Genomic DNA, 9,181 nt, shown 5'->3' with positions numbered 1-9,181 from the left:
GAAGGAAGTATCCGCTAAAGTACGATGCTAGTAGTGACAGGAAAACATGATAAAGATAATCTAGTTCATAATGATCTAATATGAATTTAATCAATTATGAATATGATAGGAAGGAATAATTGAAAAACCCTGCATAACAACGAACATGACTACATACATGCATGATGAAATGATAAAAAACTATGAAACTTTAATCTTATATATACTTAAAGGTATAGAAATAATTGAATTAAGAAGAATAATATGGGAAAAAATATTTAATGATAACGAATCAGAAGATATATTAAATCAACAATGGTATGAAATAGACCTACATGATTTAGACTTCGAAAGAATAGAATGGTATGATTTAGAAATAAATTCAGATTAAAATGAACTACGAATATTTACAATATTGGATAGAATCTATGGAAGATATAAAACTATTAGAACAATTAATGGAGGAAAATTTATATATGTACCAAAGAACCCAAGATATGTTATACCTAGAATATATCACAAATAATATTAAAGAAATATTCATATTAAAACAACTATCAGAAAAATATTACAATATATGGTATTACATTTTACCATGAATTACTCACCTACCAAAAATAATTCCTCACCTACCACACTACCACCTACCACACTACCCAAAATATGAATTCCTCAACTACCAATTCCGCACCCCCGAAAAATGGTATATTTGCATCTATGATATGATCACATGTGTTTTGTTGCCAACTTACAAATTATTTTTTTGTAAGAATGTTGTTGAATTGTTAAATTATGAGCACAGTTCCAAATTATGAAATTATGATGATAATGCTAGTTGGTTTAGTAGAAATTGTATCTCTCCAATTATAGCTAAATCATTGGTATGAGAACAAGACTCCCAAATAAGATTTTGTATGAGGTGGATTTATTTAACGTATAGCAACACATGTACGCATCAAGCCAATAAGGTTTTTCCATCATAATTGGTTCAAGATCAGGAACCATATAATTTTCATCTAAATTTTGAATGCGTGATATCTGATTTAATTGCTCCACCACGTACAAAGATGGATACCTAAATGAGGTTGGGGTGAATGTTAGATTTTCTAACATTAGGAGGAGAGATGATTGGTAGCTAAAATTATGAGTGAAATGAATTATCTTGAACCTCGTTAAAAATGTGAACTTGAAGTTCAAGAGCTAATTCATTTTCATAATGTCGCAAATTAATGGCTGGATAATTTTAATGACCCTATGTTATAATTCAGCTACAAATGCTCTAATGAGAATTCCTTGAAAGACAGGGTCTATGATATTCTCGAAGTGTCATAGACCAATCGATTCAAAATGTAAAACCCATTGAGGAAGGAGAGTAGCAAATTATCAAGATGGTCATGATAATTAGGCAAGTGCTTTAAAGGAGCATGGAGACATAACACTTCATAAAAACCTTGGCAAATATTCAGACAATTGAAATGATGAAAAATGAAGAGATCTTGATAAGTTATGTCATATTAAAATCGAGTCAAATGACCATTGGCGATATTTTTTTATATGAAGTAGTGCTCAATACTATAGATAATGACTAGGATCTTGAATTTAAATTTGTCATATAGTGTGGATAAATAAATGATTGGCTAGATGAAATGCACAATTCAAGTATACTATGTTTCACGTAGAAAAGTGATGTTTTGAACTTATAGTAGATAGATCAAGATATAATATTAGTGGGGTACAAATGAATCATTGTGCGAAATTATAACTGTAAAATATAAAGTATGGTTTGTGCCTTGGGGCATAAAGGGTTTCCGTAGAAGTCTTGATATTATTAAATGAAAATATATTCTTTGGTGATGGATGCAATGAGACTTGTTTCAGTCTGGCAATAGATGAAGTACTTGAATATGGATCATAAATGATTGTCATGTCTAGCTAGACGATGAAGGTTATATAAAAATCCTCGAAGAATTTTAGAGGTCTTAAAGCAATTCCATTGACTATTCCAATAATTGTGAGATTGTTTAACATAAAAATAGATCAATTCCCATATCATGAAAATGATTGAAAAATATCACGTATTAGTGCAATTGATGCACATACAGATTATTGATTATGAAGATTTCAGGAATTGAGTGATTTTTTTTTTTGAAAAGGGATATACCAGCCACCATGTATGAAGATAATGTTGTATGTATAACTCAATTGAAGGGAGGATACATCAAAGGAATATGGACAAATTAAGTATTATTTTTTAAATATTTCTTCTTCACACATGATATTCAACAAAATGGTGATATAGAATAGTTCGAAAAATCTGTTCAAGTGATAATCTTGCAGACTTATTCACTAATGGATATCGCCAACATCAACATTTGAGAAGTTGAGATATAAGATTGGGATGCATCATTGCTGAAATATCAAGTAAAACTTTCATCGGGGGAGTGAAATACGTATTGTACTATTTTCCTTAGTCATGGTTTTGTTCCAATTGGGTTTTCTTGATAAGGTTTTTAATGAGGTAACATTCAAGGCATATTATGAGATGTATGTACTCTTTTTCCTTCCCTAGATTTTTTCTCATCGATTTTTTTCCTAGTAAGATTTCAACGAAGCACATTTATCTTTGGACGTACAAGCTAAAGGGGGGGTGCTATAAATCCATTGAATTAGTGTATTGTCTATTTACTCCATATATGACTTATTTACATTTATGTATGTATATTCCTAGGTTCTGTGAACCATTTTGGATAAGAATGTATCCATTAATGTAGACATTTAACATTGTGACTTTTGGAGTGGTTTCTCAACCTATATATAAGATTGTTACCTCATCATTGTATGACATTGGAAGACATTTAAATATGATGATATTTACATTCTGCTATTCATATCTCTTGTCTATATTTCTTGTAGTATATGATTCATATTTACAACAAATATATATTTTTGGCTGACCAGTCTCACGGTTTTTTTTCCGGATTTAATATCATAATAGATTAAAGGTGGTACATTAATAGGCATTCTTGAAATGCCATAATTTCATATGAAAAGATGGGATAGTAATAGTAACTATTCTTGAAATGAAATTATTGTATGCATTAAATCTTGCTATAATTTCATAAGTTATTATTATTATTATTATTATTTGCATAAAAATGAATTAAAATGTCGAAAAAAAGAGAAAAAAAAAAGATAAATTTAGGCCATAGAGGGGTCACCTTCTCTATATTAGCTTTATTATTATATAATATAGAATATAGATATAGATTTTACACACAAATTGTGAGCGAGATTCGATGCATAGCGTTTTCCAAACATAAACTTTATATATATATATATGTGTGTGTGTGTGTTACAGTTTATTTTTTGTATGTTTTGAAAAAAAAAACTCCTTTTGGTAAATGTAAGTCTCTGGCTACTTTGTATTATTATTTATATCCGTCTATCTTTCTATCTATTTATCTGTCTGTCTATCTATTTATATGTCTGTCTGCCTGTTTATCTATCTATCTATCTATCTATACTACCTTAAAAGCATGAACTTCCAAACATGAATGTTGAACTATAATACCCCCCGTTACAAATACTCAATTTATTTATTTTTATTTAATTGATTACTTGTATTATATTAAAAGTAGATACATTTTCACATTAAAGGGTTTTGACTTTTTCGATGAGTTGTGACTTTTTCGAAGGGTTGAAACTTTTTTGACGGATTGTGACATTTCCGATGAGTTGTGACTTTTCAGAAGGGTTGTAATTTTTTCAAAGGGTTGTCTCTTCTGATAAGTTGTAACTTTTTCAAATGGTTGTGACTTTTCCGATGAGCAATGCCTTTTTTGAAGGGTTGTGACTTTTCAGATAAGGCACAAGTAGCACCTATTCATAAGCTATAAATAGAGAGGTCTCCTCCCTCTTTTAAACTATAGTTGTTTTCTACTCTTCATCTTCTTAAAAAATCTCAAGTGTTATTTTCAATAGTTGATTAAATTCTAAATTCAACAAAATTTGAGGTACTACATAAGAAAGAGATGGTGAACAAATTGTAGCAAATTATTCGTCAATTCATACTCCTATTTTCCTCTTACGATTTTCATCACATACATACTTCAATAATATTTGTATCATTTTAGAACACTAATACACTTTTAATTAACCTACATTTCTGTGACAATTTGAGATCATTTAAAAGTTTCATAAATCATTCATCCATAATCCATTGACATGTTTTTCCGATGCTCTTATGGGATATAGTATTGACTTTCTATTAAAGAAGAAAAGAAGAGAACAGAGAAATGTGTAATTAACTGTGAACTTTGCTTCACATAGAAAACTTCTATGTATAGTGCAAGGGGATTTTCATTTTATTTTCTTGTTTTGATTCTTTATTTAATTTCTTTTGTGTTTTCATTCGAGAGAGAATTTAATAATTTGTGTTCACATAACGAGTGAAAAGTGACAAATACACATATCATGGATTATTTTTTTCAAATAAAATTAATAAATCATGTTATGTGAGAGACAATAGTACTAAAAAAAATGTGAAAAAGGCACATGATTGAGGTAAGATATTTCTTCTTTATTTTTCTACTTTTATATTCTTTTACCCTCAAATGAAGGAGTTTCTTCCTAGTTTTGCTAAAACATGGGGCATCAACATAGTCCATTGAATTATTATTTTTGATGTTTAGTCCACTATTTCAAAAATAGATTTTCATTTTTACTTATAATATGATAATATATCCATGATAATAATTATTTTTTAGTATAAATGTAAGTAAAAATGAATGGAGAAAGTAAAGTGTTGGTGACAAGAGATTTCAACAAATGGAACACTAGAGTGAATATAGTATGAACATATATTTTCGTCTTCGTTCTTCATTGACTATGAATGTTCCATATATTTTCTTATTTTTTATATTTATATTGAGTATGATATTTTTTAAGTATGAATTTCCTGTTATATTTTGTGTTCATTTTAATCTGAGAAAATGTTATGTCATGAGATACACTCCTTGCCAGCTATATAAAAATAGATAAGAAAATGGTGATTGATCATAAAATGATCTTAAATCAAATTAAAGATTCTATTATACTTTAAATTTTATTCATCTATTATTTATTTTTATTGAAAAAGTTTGATGTTTTATATCACGATACAACTTCTATAAGATACTTGATAACTTCATTAGACAACAACTATATGATATGCATACGATAGAAAGAAAACAAAAAAAGGAGAAGACTACAATTTTGCAAAGATAAGGTAGAAACTTAAAGAAATTAAATATTTTTCAAAATAGGTGATGTTGCTTATATATTAAAATAAAATTATTCTACAGAAAAAAGAAATAAATAATATATATATATATATATATATATATATATTTCACTATAATCTCATAATTTTCTTTAGAACTCATTTTCGAGGTTATATTTTTTATCTCTATAACATTCTTCTTATAACAGTGTTGACATTCACTATAGAAGTACATTTTTTTTGTAAACTACCTCTCTATGATAGCCTTAATCAAATATTAATTGAGTAATAATTTTTTTTAAAAGATATATTACGTATAAAGATAAATTATTGAAATATTTATGGTAATCGTTATTAGTATCATGCAAATATTAAATTTCAAGTATGAATATTTAAGAGAAAAATTGCACTTAAATGGTGTCCATCATTTATGGTCATAACCTCAAGAGGAAAGACTATTGGTGATCTTTTTTATATTGATATTTATTTTTATTTTATTGGTTAAACTAGTGTATATAGCCGCCCTTCGCGCGGTTATAAATCTATTAGTGAATAAATGAATATTATTTTATAATATATATACAATTGATAAATAATTATTGTTGGAACTAGGGGTGTTCATGATTGGGATAAAAACCGATCCAAACCGAAAAACCAAACCAAACCGATTTAATTTGGGTTTTGGTTTGGTTTGGTTTTAGATTGCTAAGAACCGATAGTATTTGGTTTGGTTATGGTTTTGTTCGAAAAAAATCGAAGAAATAACCGAACCGAACTAACAAGTTATATACATAAATTTTATTATTATACATACATAATATATTATATTCATAAACAATTTTAAAGATTTTATGTTGTCACTTTTTTCACGTTTTGAATGAATTGTTTCTTTTATTTTTATGTATGGTTAATAACCGAATAACCAAACCAAACCAAACCAAAACCGAAAACAACCAAACCGATAAATGTATATTATATTTGGTTTGGTTTGGTTTTGATAATTTTAAAACCGATTAAGTTGGTTTATTTTTGGTTTTGACCAATAACCGACCCAAACCAAACCGTGAACACCCCTAGTTGGAACTTATGTGTTGGCTGGTTGTATTTTCTAAAATATTACACCTTATGTGGATGGTTATTATCTGTTATATTATATTGTTAATTTTAATATATATTTGTTTTAATTGTTCTATAAATTTTATTGTATCGTATGGTTTAACTTTATTGTTATATAACGACAAACTATAAATAATATATATAATTGTAAATTGAGCAACGGATAATGAATTTGAAAGGATAAAATATAAAATAATAGTTTGAATACACTTAATAGTCATAATATTAACAAAAAAAACAGTCATAATTGTATAATAACTTTTAATGGTTGAAAATGAAGTGAAGAGATTTTATTTGATTTCTAATTAAAAATATGAGAATATTTTACGTGATTTTCCCCCTTATTTAAGACTCATAATTATATAAGAATTTTTTTTGATATTCGAGTATGTTAGACAAATATATTTAGAGAGAAAAAAAGAGAGGAGAAAATGATAGTAATAAATTCAAGGGAGGTATTTAAGGAAATAAAATAAATGAGGAAACTTACATTTTTTACATGGAAGAAGATGCAAGAAAGAGAGAGATATTTGATGAAGTTGATCATTAAATACTGAATTTAAAAAGAAAGAATATAAAATAATAATATAAATGCAATTTAACATCATAATTTTATAATACTTCCTTTGTCCAACAATATTTGTTCACTATACTAAAAATAGATATCCAACAATACTTGTCCACTTCATGAAATCCATGGATAATTTTACACATAGTTCCTAATTTATCCTTATCACTAATTATAGTTATTTCCCTATTACATTTTTCAAGATATTGTATTTATTATATTCAAAGGGTAATATAGTAAAATTACTCTTCTATTTATAATTTTTTAAGGGGTGTGCCAAGTCAATAGTGGACAACTATTGTTGGACAGAGAGAGTAATTATTTTAATGATTGGAGAAATGAAGTGAAGAAATTTTATAGGAATTCTAAATAAAAATTTGAGAAAATGGTTAAATTATTATTCGATCGAGATTAACACTCTATATCGTGATTTTCTTCCTTATTTAAGACTTATAATTATGTAAGGAATTTTAATAGTGTATATATTAAGATAATTTTATTTACAGAAAAAATGGCAAGAGAGGCTTTAAGGAAACAAGATAAATGACAATAATGAGGAAATTATATTCATTTTTTAATTAAGGAAGATAAAAGAAAGAGAAGAAAGGGATAGATTTGAAGAAATGTAATAAATGTCAATAATTAATGAGGAAAGATATGAAAAAATTACAAGTTTTTTTAATTAAAAAATTTAAAAAAAAAATTTAAAATTCTGAGAAAAGGGGATAAATAATAATACTATCCAATGAGACATTTCACCTTACTTTTTTTAGCATTTAACTTTAGTATTATATATAGATATAGATTTTTAGCACAAGAAATAATCTTAAAAAATTAAAATGATAAATTAAATTCTGTTAAAAAAGAAAGAAAGTAAAATACAATGAATATAAAGTTATAATAGCTAATTCCTTTATTTAAATAATTTTAAAAAAAAAAACACGAAGAAAGAAAGATGAGTGATTTAAGCATTAATGGTGAGATTGAGAAATGTTAGGAAAAGAGATTTAATAGCATTGATGATGAAAAGAATTAAAAAATGACTATCTTAAATATAAAATAGTAGGGTAAAAAAAATAGTGAGATAAAATTTTCAGTTTTTAAAATTAAGAAAGAGGTAAAAACAAAACTATAGAAAAGAAAAATAATATTTTTTTTAATTTATAGTTTAAAATATTGCACCAGCAAGTAGTATCTATATTTTTTAAACAGCTAATTAGAAATATCTCTAATAGTTTTTTTGCTTGCTTTTTAAAAAAATTATATGAATAAATTAGAACATTGATAAATTTAATAATAATGGACTTACCCACTATGGACTTACCCACTGTATCTAACACACACCCAAAAAAACAATTTCCTTTAAGGTAAAATCCTATCAATTAATAGATACAAAAATAAAATGCAATTCTTACATTTGAGTTTATTTTTTAAAACGTTTTATAAAGTAAATTTTTTTATTTTTTTTACTTATTTAAATTATTTAAGATTTTTAATTATTTTATTAGCCATATAAAATGATATGATCCCAACTATTAAAAACTATTTGAAAACTTGACAAAAATCAATTATGTCCCTGAACATTACTAAACAAAATATACATATATATATATTATCTATTATATAGAAGAGTGAAGTGATAGGACGACCAAGGGTAATAATGTAATTTCATTCTAACATAAATCTATTAAGAAAGATAGTAAATAATTCTAGAAACATCTTTCTGTATATGAAATGAATAATGATCAAGGGTAAAAATGTAATTTTACGCTAACAAAAATCTACCAAGAATGATAACAAGATAATTAAATAGTTCTAGAAACATCTTAAGTTATTGTGTTAGGGAAAATGCATAAGTACCCCCAACCTATGCCCAAAATCCCTGAGACACACATAACCTTTACTAAGGTCCTATTACCCCCCTCCCTTGAACTTATTTTTTAATTAATTTTCTACCCCTTTTCGACCTACGTGGAACTATCCTTGAAAAAATTATCAACACGCATTGGGCCCACAAGATAGTGCCATGTAGGCCGGAAAGGGGTAGAAAATTATATATGAAATAAGTTCAGGAGGGGGGGGGGGTAATAGGACCTTAGTAAAGGTTAAGTGTGTCTCAGGAATTTTGGGCATAGGCTGGGGTACTTATGCATTTTCCCTTATTGTTATTATCATTAACTTATTTTGTTATTACTTCACTTTCTTTTCTTTTGTGAGTTATTATGATATCTATTCATTACTCAATTTTTCTATTACTT

The sequence above is a fragment of the Solanum tuberosum genome, unplaced genomic scaffold (genome assembly GCF_000226075.1).
Source record: "Solanum tuberosum cultivar DM 1-3 516 R44 unplaced genomic scaffold, SolTub_3.0 scf00100, whole genome shotgun sequence".
NCBI classification, from domain to species: Eukaryota; Viridiplantae; Streptophyta; class Magnoliopsida; order Solanales; family Solanaceae; genus Solanum; species Solanum tuberosum.
The sequence above is the reverse complement of the archived record's forward strand: the minus strand, read 5'-3'. Positions refer to the sequence as shown.